The 14,085-nt window shown below is 40.9% G+C and overlaps 1 pseudogene; it reads left to right on the top strand.

The window, feature by feature from the left end:
- Positions 1-6,304: 6,304 nt before the first annotated feature.
- LOC134366036 (14-3-3 protein zeta/delta-like) lies at positions 6,305-7,099 on the top strand (annotated as a pseudogene).
- The last annotated feature ends 6,986 nt before the right edge of the window (positions 7,100-14,085 follow it).

Here is a 14,085-nt window from a genome sequence, read left to right as displayed (position 1 = left end):
ATCGTCACACATCGTATGCATGTATTGAAATATAACTGTATCGCACAAGAATGTATAATCAATACACTTCATTAAAAAAGTATATATACAAAATCTCAGACAGGAAGAATAAGTCCAAAAGGTCTGTTGCACAACATGGTGACTGTAGTTAATAACAATGTACTTGAAAATCACTAAGAGTAGATTTTAAGTGTTCTCACCACAAATAAATAAGTATGTAAGGTAATGCATATGTTAATTACCTTGATTTAGCCATTCTATAAGGTATACATATTTCAAAACATCATGTTGTACCTGATAAATATATATAATTTTTGTCAGTTAAAAAAATAAGAAAAAATGCCCACAAATTACCAAAAAAAAAAAAAAAAAAAAAAAAAAAAGTAAAGTCCTAGCCTAAATATAACCTCCTCTGGGGATCCTTTCCTCATCTCACTATTTGGGTAAAATTAATTACTTCTTCCTCTGGGCTCCCATAGCACTTTCTTTATATCTCTTGGTATTTCTCACAGCATAACATAATTCTTTGTATGTCTCTTGCTTTGAGGAACTACAGTTCATAAATCTCTGTACCTCCAGTGACCAGCACAGGATCTGGCAAATAGTAGATTCTTAATAATTGTTGAATAAGTGACTGTTTAGGTTGATGGATTCTTATTGTGGTTGGAGAAAGGCCCATAGAGCAGAGTCTTGAGTGAAGGAGTGGGAACAATACCTGATAATATACCAATATTAAGCCTCACTGGACAGGAGCATGTGGGGTAGAAAGTATAGTTCCCCAGAAGACCGCACCTGCTACCAATCAGTTCAATTTAAGAGCAGAGATCTGTTAACTTTGCAGAAAGAAAGGGAGAATGTTTCAAAATCAGGTGTTCCATGTCCTGTCCTTCTCTTCAATTGCCTAGGAATTTCAGAAGGTAATAAAGCATATTGAAAATACAGCTTAACCAACTGGCTTTACAAACAGGTTCCAAACATGAGGCTCAGAAGGAATGAGTTTCCTTTCTTCCCATCAGGCGCCCAAGGAGCAATTAACAAAATGTTCTTTCTCTAATCTCCCTCTTTCCCCCAACTAGGGCAGAGTACATTGACTGAGCTCCCAGTGATGATAGATAACTATCCTAGGGTTAGTGAAAAAGAAGCTTAAGATGCTGCCAGTAACACACGGCATGGGCATGTGAAAGAGCCAGAGATGCTTTGTGTAGTGATATTGATAGTTTGCAGTTTCAAGCCTTGTTCTGACTTCATGTGGCATTAAGAACTCTAAAAGAGACTTACTTCTATTTCTGATTTATGATTCTTAAAAGGACTAGGATGTCGTTAAGACCATATTGTTGGGTAAACGTTACTTTGACAGTTCTGACACAGTGGGGTCACAGCCCAGCAGCCTGATAACTTTAGAACTAAATAGGAGCTGCGTGTGCAGGCTGAGAGTGAATTCCATCCTCAACCCACAGAAAGAGGCGCTGTGCTTGGCCTTAAGTGAACTTCTCTCCCAGGTTGCTTTCTGTGGCTCAGAGGAGAGTACTGCCCAGTGCCGGGTGGTCTAGTATATTTCCAATGTCTCTACATTTATAACTGTAAGGGATGTCTTGTATTCATCCACAGTGAAGGCTTTCTGTAGGAATCACCAGTTTTCTGTCTTTGGGTGGGCTTTAGAAAAATAGTCACTTTGGGTCCCTGAAGGCATCTGTTTCTCCGTAATACTAGGGAATGATATTCAGAACTTCTCTGGAAATGAAGGAGGTGAGCTTTTGTACTAAAACTCCTAAGTTGGCTCCTCCTAAGCCTTTTTAATCATAACTTTTAACAGGAGGAGCCGAATAGCAATAAATATAGAAGAAACAGACAGTTGCCAATTAAGAAGAATGGAGAGCAAAATTTAGAAGGAGGAAAAGAGGCCCAGGAAACAGGACAAAGAGAAAGGAATTCCAGGGAAGGAGAGAAGGGGACATACATGTAGGAGAGAAGATGTAGCTTCAGGAATTGGAGGTGATTTTGCAGGAAACCAGCAGCTGGAATAGCAGGTACCTGGGGAGTGTGGGGTGAGGGGCAATGGGTACCCATTTACTGAATGAAGTGAAGTCACTTGTCTAACGTCACTCAGTAAGTGGCAGAAATGGAATTTTAGCCCAGATTTGTTTCGACCTCAAAGCTTATTCTTATGGTCAAATCCAGGTGGTCTTCTTTCCTGTTCAGGGTGTTCTGCAAACCATGGTCATAACTGAAGTCAAATCTGGATGCCCAGTCTCTGAGAGTAGGTATTAGGAGAGGGCCCTACAAATGTGTACTTAGGCTAGCACTGACCTGTTTCTCTGAAGTGCACTGCATGGAGTCCAAGGTGCCTGGGGTCCCTCACCTTGGTATAAATACGAAGTGGGTGGTGTCCTCCATACTCTGTCCTTAGGAACTGTATTAGTCTGTTTCTGTTGCTTATAACAAAATACATGGAACTTGGTACTTTGTAAGAAAATGAAATTTATTGCTTACAGTTTCAGAGGCAAAGTCCAGGGAACACATCTGATGAGAGCATTCTTTAGGTGACTTCAGTGATGCAGGGTATCTATCACATTGCAAAATGACGGAGCAGAGAGAGACTAAGCGCCTCATTTTCTCTCTTTTTAAAGCCATCAGAACCACTCCCATTATCCCAAGAATGGACCAATCAATGGATCAGTCAATCCTCACAATCCAATGACCTCCCCAAGGCCCCACCTTCCAGCTACCACAAAAGGATTTCCCACCCTTTTAACACTGTCATGTTGGGGACCAAGCCTCCAACACATTAAACTTTGGGAGGACACAATTCAATCCATAATAGGAACCTACCTCCCTTGGACCCTCATACAGTAAATGTCCCTGTGTCCTTGATCTCCTTTTCTCCACTCCCATATTTTGTTGCCTGGGGACCCTGTTCTAGTTCAGAGGAATCTCAGGTGCTCTTTTTTGTCTGACTTTAAGCCCTGTCCTGGGTTCATTTGCCTCAGCGGTCAAACTGTTTACATACACAGCTCCTGCCAAAAGCCCTTAAAGAGTAAGGAGATTTCTAGCAGCTCCAGATAACCCAGCCTGGGATTTGGACCCACCCCACCCTTCTCTTGTTCCTCATTTTCAGCCATTCTCCAAATTCTGTTGCTTCTGCCCCCATGGAATGAATAACATTTTTTTCCAACTCCCCTTTCCTCCTTCCATTAGGTCAGGCCAAGCCCTGCCCCGTCTTTTGCTAAGCCTCTCCTATCCTTGTAAATACAGGGTACTACACAAACTTTGTGGAAAAATAGAATGAAAAGATAATACCAATCTTTTTATGAACTTTTTGAAGACCCCTGGTAGTCCCCTGCCTATCGTCTCTCTGTTATTCATCCTAAAGATTTTCTGCCAGTTTAATGTTCCCCAAACACAGTGTTGTTCTTGCTACATGTTAACTCAAGAGCTCCTCACCAATTGTAGAATGAAACTTTGACTCCTTACTCTGGCCTTCAAGGCTCTCCATCAGAGACTCATCTTGCCTTACTTTCTAGGGCTCCCATCGCAATATTCTCTATTCCAGGACATATCCAGAACTTTTCCCACTTCTGTGCCTTTATTCCCACAGTTCCCTCTGCTTGGAAGTCATACTCCCTTCATACCAGATGTCCAAATCTACCTTTAACTCAGATGCCATCACCACTAAAACCTTCCATTAGAGCTCTCCTTCCCATTCTGCCTGAAGTGATTATCTCCCATCACTAAACTCCCACTGCATTTTATTGAAAACTTTTTAAAGGATCTTTGTATTTTTAAACTTGTATTAGAAATATTTAGGTAATAATTAGTACCGGTGTTATGTATTCTTCCAGGAATTTGCTTCACAGAATTATAACCTGTTGACATGTTCTTGTTGTTTTCCCCACACTTTTGAGATACTGGGAAAACACTCTTATCAGTTATGTTTAAAAGAAGTAATTACCGTAAAATACTATAGATCATATATCCAAAATTGTGTAAAACATAGACACTTTAATATAAAAGGGACTTGACAAATATTTATTGAATGAATGAATGGATAAATAAGCAAATAGAAATTCCTCAAGAGCTCAGCCTTTATAAATCCCTGACTTTACAACCATTACCACTTCATACACTTCCTGGGCTCATCTATGAGAACTCCAGAATCTATAAGGCTACACAGTCTTCTGGTCATCTGGGGTACCTCTGTGTGCACTAAGTGGTATTCCATTTGGGATGCATGGTGGCCTCATCTCGCCCACAATGAGCCCCATACCTGGCTTGCACCAGAGGTGGCTAAAAAATGAGAACAGTTTGGCTGGTTATGAAATTCTTGGGTCACATTCTTTTCTTTGGAATTTTGTCTATATTTCTTCACTATATCCCATATTTAATGTTACTAGAAAGAAATCAGAGGCCAATATAATTTTTTTTTTACTCTCCTTGCTTTTTTAAAGTGGATATCTGTAGAATTGTTTTTATCTTTGGGATCCAGCAACTTTATCAGTACTATATCAGGCTTTCTTAAGGAAAGGGACGCCTTTTTTTATCTTTGGTTTCAAATATTTATTCCAGAATTTTCTTCTTTTACATCATAATTTGAATATTTTTATTCCATTTTTTTTCTGTTCTGTTTTTAAGAACACCAATGATAGGTATGTCAGATTTCCTCTGCCTTGTATATCTATCATTTTCTTTATAATCATATTAATATCTTTGCTCTGTCTTACCTTATTCTGTGTCATTTCTCTGAGCCTCTTTTCCGTATCCTTGGCTCTGTTTTCAGTTGTGTTTATATCTGTGCTTTTAATGGGGCTTTCATTTATCATGCTTTTATTTTTATTTTCTGTTTCTTTCTTGAACTCTGCCAACTCACTCTTCTATAATTTTATAATAATCACTGTTTAAAATCCTGTATCTCTTCCTTGACCTCTTTCTACAGCTATCTGTAATATTTTTGTGTTTATTGAGATTTACTTGTAGAACCCTCCCTTTTTTATTGGGCGGTTCTTTTTCTATTGAATGGTCTTAATCTATTTTTTTTTTAAATCTTCTTTTGTCATTGTTGAAGGGTTTTAGTTTTTGTATTGTTGATTTAATTTTGCGTGCTTTAGTTTTGTAGCTTTTGTGCGTAATTCCTAAGTTGGTGCCTTTCTGATTATCAGTTATCCTTAATTTGAGCCACTAAGTTCAGAAGAATATCATCAGAGTGAAGTGAAAGAGAACAATTACGTTGGAGCACTTCACAGTTTGGTTGAACCTTCTTGTCTCCAATGCCTTCTCACAAACTCTGTTGTTTTATGTTTATTTATTTTACTCCTGGGCACTTGACTTCAATTTTTGTCATTCAAAACTCTGTTGTGGTTTTCAGCAAAACTTCTAAGTCACAGTTTATCAATGTCATGCTCTGGGCATGGCTGCCTCTTGTCCATCCATCACTGTTCTCTTCTGACAGTCTCTGTCGACTCGGTGGTTATTCTGTGGACCACAGAAAAAGCCGCTCAGCTGTGGTTCCTCTTCGGCTCCACCTCCCTGCTCCTCTGTTGGAATATGACCCACCTGTGCCCCCAGATCTCATTGCCTCAAACAAAATGACATTTCAACAGGCTTTTAAGGGCAGTCTCCTTCCTGCTTGAGTTCTGAGGGGTATGTGTTTGCTCTCGCGTGTATACACTTCACATTATTCTGTGCTTCATGTTGGGGCAGTGTTGCCATTTCCAATTAAATGGAATTTTTTCCTAATAGCCTTTTTGAAAGGTAGTATTTGAGAGCACAGAGTAACATGGAAACACCTTTACATCTTTAAGCAAGTGTCCAGATGGTGTGTTTTTAAAGGTCAAGTCAGATGGAAAGAAAGTCCTAATGTGGCTGATAGAAAATATTCTATGAACTAGATAACAGCAAGTTAATGGGTATTTGTTACCATTATGAATTGGCAGTGAAATTCTTTGGATCCCTCTCAGGTGGAATAATGGAGGAGAAGCCACTTAAAAATGTAGGACAATATTTAGGTATAAGGTGATAATATTCACTATAAAATAGAATTTATTTAAATCTGGGCCATCCTAAGAAACTTACTTGCTGGAGGATCAAAGGCCTTTTTATTTGGCTTCAAATATTTGTACTTATTTTCAAAGGAAGATATGTTAATGTTCTCTAAGCAGAGGAAGGTACCAGCTATTGCAGAAATGAGAGTTGAGGAATTGCTGCTTTAAAATATTCTATAGAGAGTCTCAGCCTCGCCGCTGCTGCTGCCCAGAGACTGCTGAGCCCTGTTCATCCACTGCCACCCACTCCAGACACAGAACACCCAGTCATGGATAAAAGTGAGCTGGTGCAGAAGGCCAAACTTCCCCAGCAGGCTGAGAGATATGGTGATATGGCAGCCTGCATGAAGTCTAACGGAGCAAGGAGCTGAATTATCCAATGAGGAGAGGAATCTTCTCCCAGCTGCTTATAAAAATGTCATAGGAGCCCATAGGTCGTCTTGGAGGGTTGTCTCAAATATTGAGCAAAAGACAGAAGGTGCTGAGAAAAAACAGCAAATGGCTCGAGAATACAGGGAGAAAATTGAGACCGAGCTAAGAGGTATCTGCAATGATGTACCATCTCTTTTGGAAAGGTTCTTGATCCCCAGCACTTCGCAAGCAGAGAGCGAAGTCTTCTATTTGAAAATGAAAGGAGACTACTGCTGTTACTTGGCTGAGGTTGCTGCTAGTGATGACAAGAAAGGGATCGTGGATCAGTCACCACAAGCATACCAAGAAGCTTTTGAAATCAGCAAAAAGGAAATGCAGCCAACGCATCCTATCAGATTGGGTCTGGCTCTTAACTTCTCTGTGTTCTATTATGAGATTCTGAACTCCCCAGAGAAGGGCTGCTCCCTTGCAAAGACAGCTTTTGATGAAGCCATTGCTGAACTTGATACATTAAGTGAAGAGTCATTCAAAGACAGCACACTCATAATGCAACTACTGTGAGACAGCTTAACATTATGGACCTCGGATACCCAAGGGGACGAAGCTGAAGCAGGAGAAAGAGGGGAAAGTTAACCAGCCTTCCAACTTTTGTCTGCCTCATTCTAAAATTTACACAGTAGACCATTTGTCATCCATGCTGTCCCACAAATAATTTTTTGTTTACGATTTATGACAAGTAACAGGTTTGTTACTTCTATTTGAATTTCTATATTTCCCATGTGGTTTTTATGTTTAATCTTAGGGGAGTAGAGCCAGTTAACATTTAGGGAGTTCTCTGTTTTCATCTTGAGGTGGCCAATATGGGGATGTGGAGTTTTTACACAAGTTTTTTTTTTTTTTTATTTTATTTTATTTTATTTTTTTTAAATTTTATTTTGTCGATATACATTGTAGCTGATTATTGCTCCCCATCACCAAAACCTCCCTCCCTTCTCCCTCCCCCCCTCCCCCCCAACAATGTCCTTTCTGTTTGCTTGTTGTATCAACTTCAAATAATTGTGGTTGTTATATCTTCTTCCCCCCCCCCCCCGGTTTGTGTGTGTGTGTGTATGTGTGTGTGTGAATTTATATATTAATTTTTAGCTCCCTCCAATAAGTGAGAACATGTGGTATTTCTCTTTCTGTGCCTGACTTGTTTCACTTAATATAATTCTCTCAAGGTCCATCCATGTTGTTGCAAATGGCAGTATTTCATTCGTTTTTATAGCTGAGTAGTATTCCATTATGTAGATGTACCACATTTTCCGTATCCACTCATCTGAGGATGGGCATTTGGGCTGGTTCCAACTCTTGGCTATTGTAAAGAGTGCTGCGATGAACATTGGGGAACAGGTATACCTTCGACTTGATGATTTCCATTCCTCTGGGTATATTCCCAACAGTGGGATGGCTGGGTCGTATGGTAGATCTATTTGCAATTGTTTAAGGAACCTCCATACCATTTTCCATAGAGGCTGCACCATTTTGCAGTCCCACCAACAATGTATGAGAGTTCCTTTTTCTCCGCAGCCTCGCCAGCATTTATCGTTCATAGTCTTTTGGATTTTAGCCATCCTAACTGGGGTTAGATGGTATCTCAATGTGGTTTTGATTTGCATTTCCCGGATGCTGAGTGATGTTGAGCATTTTTTCATATGTCTGTTGGCCATTTGGATATCTTCCTTAGAGAAATGCCTACTTAGCTCTTTTGCCCATTTTTTAATTGGGTTGCTTGTTTTCTTCTTGTAAAGTTGTTTGAGTTCCTTATATATTCTGGATATTAATCCTTTGTCAGATGTATATTTTGCAAATATTTTCTCCCACTCTGTTGGTTGTCTTTTAACTCTGTTAATTGTTTCTTTTGCTGTGCAGAAGCTTTTTAGTTTGATATAATCCCATTTGTTTATTTTTCCTTTGGTTGCCCGTGCTTTTGGGGTCGTATTCATGAAGTCTGTGCCCAGTCCTATTTCCTGAAGTGTTTCTCCTATGTTTTCTTTAAGAAGTTTTATTGTCTCAGGGTGTATATTTAAATCCTTAATCCATTTTGAGTTGATTTTAGTATACGGTGAGAGGTATGGATCTAGTTTCATTCTCCTGCATATCGATATCCAGTTATCCCAGCACCACTTGCTGAAGAGGCAGTCCCTTCCCCAGTGAATAGGCTTGGTGCCTTTGTCAAAGATCAGATGGAAGTAAGTGTGTGGGTTGATTTCTGGATTCTCTATTCTATTCCATTGGTCAGTGTGTCTGTTTTTATGCCAGTACCATACTGTTTTGGTTATTATAGCTTTGTAGTATAGCTTAAAGTCAGGTAGTGTTATGCCTCCAGCTTTATTTTTTTTGCTGAGCATTGCTTTGGCTATTCGTGGTCTTTTATTGTTCCATATAAATGTCTGAATAGTTTTTTCCATTTCTGAGAAAAATGTCTTTGGAATTTTGATGGGGATTGCATTGAATTTGTATATCACTTTGGGTAGTATGGACATTTTCACTATGTTGATTCTTCCAATCCAAGAGCATGGAATATCTTTCCATCTTCTTGTATCCTCTCTAATTTCTCTCAGCAGTGGTTTGTAGTTCTCATTATAGAGATTTTTCACCTCCTTGGTTAACTCAATTCCTAAGTATTTTATTTTTTTGGTGGCTATTGTAAATGGGCAAGCTTTCTTGATTTCTCCTTCTGCATGTTCACTATTGGAGAAAAGAAATGCTACTGATTTTTGTGTGTTGATTTTGTATCCTGCTACTGTGCTGAAATCATTGATCAATTCCAACAGTTTTTTTGTAGAGGTTTTAGGCTGTTCGATATATAGGATCATGTCATCTGCAAACAGGGACAGTTTGACTTCATCTTTTCCAATCTGGATGCCCTTTATTTCCTTCTCTTCTCTGATTGCTCTGGCTAGTACTTCCAACACTATGTTGAATAGGAGTGGTGAGAGTGGGCATCCTTGTCTAGTGCCTGTTCTTAAAGGAAAAGCTTTCAGCTTTTCCCCATTCAGGATGATATTGGCAGTGGGTTTGTCATATATGGCTTTAATTATGTTGAGATACTTTCCCTCTATACCTAACTTATAGAGGGTCTTTGTTATGAATGAGTGCTGAACTTTATCAAATGCTTTTTCAGCATCTATAGAGATGATCATATGGTCCTTGTGTTTGAGTTTATTAATATGGTGTATGACATTTATTGATTTGCGTATGTTGAACCAACCTTGCATCCCTGGGATGAATCCCACTTGATCGTGATGAATAATTTTTCGTATGTGTTGCTGTATTCTGTTTGCTAGTATTTTAGTGAGGATTTTTGCATCTATATTCATCAAGGATATCGGCCTGTAGTTTTCTTTTTTGGTTATATCTTTACCTGGTTTTGGTATCAGGATGATGTTTGCTTCATAGAATGAGTTTGGGAGATTTGCGTCCGTTTCAATCTTTTGGAATAGTTTGTAAAGAATCGGTGTCAATTCCTCTTTGAATGTTTGGTAAAATTCTGCTGTGAATCCATCTGGTCCTGGGCTTTTCTTTGTTGGGAGCCTTCTGATAACAGCTTCAATCTCCTTTATTGTTATTGGTCTGTTCAAATTTTCTACGTCTTCACGGTTCAGTTTTGGGAGCTTGTGTGTGTCCAGAAATTTATCCATTTCCTCCAGATTTTCAAATTTGTTGGCGTATAGTTGTTTATAGTAGTCTCGAATGATTCCTTGTATTTCAGATGAATCAGTTGTAATATCGCCTTTTTCATTTCTAATTTTTGTTATTTGAGTCTTCTCTCTTCTTTTTTTTGTTAGCCATGCTAATGGTTTGTCAATTTTATTTATCTTTTCAAAAAACCAACTTTTTGATTCGTTGATCTTTTGAATTGTTTTTTGGTTTTCAATTTCATTCAGTTCTGCTCTGATCTTAATGATTTCTTTCCGTCTGCTAACTTTAGGATTGGATTGTTCTTGTTTTTCTAGTTCTTTAAGGTGAAGTGTTAGGTTGTTCACTTGCCATCTTTCCATTCTTCTGAAGTGAGCATTTAATGCAATAAATTTTCCCCTCAATACTGCTTTTGCAGTATCCCACAGGTTTTGGTATGATGTATCATTGTTTTCATTAGTTTCAATAAACTTTTTGATTTCCTGCTTGATTTCTTCTTGGACCCATATGTCATTAAGTAGAATGCTGTTTAATTTCCATGTGTTTGTATAGTTTCCAGAGTTTTGTTTGTTATTAATTTCTAGTTTTAATCCATTGTGGTCTGAGAAGATACATGGGATAATTCCAATTTTTTTGAATTTGAGACTTGATTTGTGACCTAATATGTGATCTATCCTGGAGAATGATCCATGTGCTGATGAGAAGAATGAATATTCAGAGGTTGTTGGGTGGAATGTTCTGTACATATCTGCCAATTCCAATTGGTCTAGAGTCTTGTTTAGATCTTGTGTTTCTCTACTGATTCTTTGCCTAGATGATCTGTCTAATATTGACAGTGGAGTGTTCAGGTCCCCTGCTATTATGGTATTAGTGTCTATTTCCTTCTTTAGGTCTAATAGAGTTTGTTTTATAAATCTGGCTGCTCCAACATTGGGTGCATACATATTTATGATTGTTATGTCTTCTTGATGGATCAGTCCTTTTATCATTAAGTAGTGTCCCTCATTGTCTCTTTTTATGGTTTTTAGTTTAAAGTCTATTTTGTCAGATATAAGAATAGCCACTCCAGCTCGTTTTTCTTTTCTGTTTGCATGGTAAATCTTTTTCCATCCTTTCACTCTTAGTCTGTGTGAATCTTTATGGGTGAGGTGGGTCTCTTGTAGGCAGCATATAGTTGGGTCCTGCTTTTTGATCCAGTCAGCCAGTCTGTGTCTTTTAATTGGGGAATTTAAGCCTTTAACATTAAGAGTTGTTATTGAAAGGTGTTGATTTATTCCTAGCATTTTATTGGTTGTTTGGTTGTCTTAGGTGTCTTTTGTTCCTTGCTTTCTGATTTACTGTTTGGTTTCTTTGTTTGTTGGTTCCTTAGGTTGTAGATAGTGTTTTTGTTAGCTTGTTTTCTCTTCATGAATGCCATTTTTATTGCACTAGCGGGTTTAGATTTTTCTTAGGTTTTTATGGCAGTGGTAGTTATTTTTCAGGAACCAAACCCAGTACTCCCTTGAGGATTTCTTGTAAGGGTGGTCTTGTGGTAGTGAACTCCCGCAGTTTTTGTTTGTCTGAGAAATATACTATTTGCCCCTCATTTCGGAAGGATAGCCTTGCAGGGTAGAGTATTCTTGGCTGGCAATCTTTGTCTTTTAGTATTTTGAAAATATCATCCCATTCCTTTCTAGCTTTTAGGGTTTGTGATGAAAAGTCTGATGTTAACCTGATTGGGGCTCCCTTATAGGTGATTTGACGCTTCTCTCTTGCAGCTTTTAAGATTCTCTCTTTGTCTCTGAGTTTTGCCAATTTGACTATGACATGTCTTGGAGAAGGCCTTTTTGGGTTGAATACGTTTGGAGATCGTTGAGCTTCCTGGATCTGAAGATCTGTGATTTTTCCTATACCTGGGAAGTTTTCTGCCACTATTTTGTTGAATATGTTTTCAATGGAATCTCCATTTTCCTCCCCTTCTGGAATACCCATGACTCGGATATTTGAGCGCTTGAGGTTGTCTGATATCTCTCTCAGATTTTCTTCCATGTCCTTGATTCTTTTTTCTTTCTTTTTGTCTGCTTGTATTATTTCAAACAGCCCATCTTCAAGTTCAGAGGTTCTCTCTTCAACTTCGACAAGCCTGCTGGTTAAACTCTCCGTTGTGTTTTTTATTTCGCTGAATAACTTCTTCAGTTCAGCAAGTTCTGCTACATTTTTTTTCAGGACATTGATTTCCTTGTATATTTCCTCTTTCAGATCCTGTATACTTTTCCTCATTTCATCATGATGTCTAGCTGAGTTTTCTTGTATCTCATTCAGTTTCCTTAGAATTATCACTCGAAATTCCTTGTCAGTTATTTCAAGGGCTTCTTGTTCTATAGGATCTAGAGTATGAGATTTATTAACTTTTGGTGGTGTACTTTCTTGATTTTTTGTATTTCTGGTGTCTTTTTTTTGGTGTTTATTCATTGTGGCAGGGGGTTTCACAGTCCACCGGTTTGAGACTAATGACTAACTAGGATGTTGCTGTGGTTGCCAATTTGGTATGGCTCCCACCGTGACTGCTCAGTTGGCCTCTAGTGTCTTGTGTGTGTGGTTGCCTCGGGTCTTGGGCTTCTCCGGGGATCCACCTTTCTGGTCAGCTTGGACTCTGCTGGGCTGGTGGATCACGTACCACAGGGTGTGTGATCTCTGTTGAGCTTTCACTTTCTGTACAGGACTTCTCCCTGTTCCGTGTGCTCTGGCCCAGGCTGTTAGATCGTGCAGTGGCGACCCCACCGGGTGTGTGGTTTCTGTCGAGTCTCCGCCTCCCTGGCCGCACGTCTCCCCCCTCTGTGCACACTGTGCTGGGCTGGGGTGTGTCTTCTGCACCCCTCGTCTATCAGCTGGGCCTTCAAGACCCTGCTCAGCACCGCCTCGCCCAGGAAGTCTACCAGGTTTCTGCTAGGCACAGACGACCGGTCTCTCTGGGTGCCTTTGTAGCACTGTGTAGATCTTTCTCGGGTCTTGTTCACCTTTGTATCCCCCCGGTATAAACCGAGTCTAGTGCCCGCCTGCAGCCTGCTCTCCGGCAGGTTCAAGCGGACCTGGGAACTCTCCTACCACACTATTCCCAACCAGAAATTCGTTAGGCTTTTTTCCAAACTGGTGGTCGCAGAGATGGTATCTGCCTCCCAGTAACAGGAAGTTTACCGGGGCCGGAGTCCAGGGTGTGGTGGGGTGACAGTCGGCCCGCCCGTACTTCCTAGCCCTCCCAACACTGGTCGGGACGCCCCACACCCCCAGCCCCGCCAGAGAACCGTGGAGGGAGTGGGAGAGGAGGCCGGCCCGCAGGGTCCGGAAAGCCCCGCGCCAGGCCAAGCAAATGGGCTCAGTGATGGCCGAGCAGGGCGGAGCTGCCCGCACCTGGGAAAATGGAGGCAGCACCGGGGCAGTGAGTGGCCTGGTGGTGCAGGCGGAAGCCGCGTGGGCATCCATCCCCCGAACAGAGCTGTGCCAGGGATCACTCACAGTGCTGTGCCAGGTCGGGCGCTCGCTCTGTCTCTGGTTTGTTGCCTTCCGTGTTCTCGGCGCTGCCGCCTCGGGCTGTTCAGTCGCGGCGCCGCTCGGGCGCTCCCAGGAGTCTTCTTTAATGCCGGCCTGAAACCTCGAATCCTGAATAGGGCAGCTGGCCGCCTTCAGCGCGGCCCCGGCCTCCGGGATCCTGGCTGCATCCACAGCAGCCCTGGCGCCGTGTTCCCTGTTTCAAGACTCGCTTTTGCAGCTAAGAATCAGTTCTTTTCCTGCTCCACACTTCAAAGCTGTTGCCTGTAAATGAGGCAGCCTCTCCTGCCGGGGGCAAAGTGGCGTTGAGCCCCCACGACCGGCCAGCAGCAGCAGTCCTCCCTTAAGAGATGGCCAGAGGAAGGTCCACAAGTTTCCCGGCTGCCTGAGGCCCAGTGGCCACCTTTTCCACCTCAGCTACTCCGCGCCAACCGCCGCAGCCACCGCCATCTTGAAAACTCTTACACAAGTT

The sequence above is a fragment of the Cynocephalus volans genome, chromosome 17 (genome assembly GCF_027409185.1).
Source record: "Cynocephalus volans isolate mCynVol1 chromosome 17, mCynVol1.pri, whole genome shotgun sequence".
In the NCBI taxonomy this organism is placed as follows: domain Eukaryota; kingdom Metazoa; phylum Chordata; class Mammalia; order Dermoptera; family Cynocephalidae; genus Cynocephalus; species Cynocephalus volans.
This window is presented reverse-complemented; position numbering and strand designations above follow the sequence as displayed.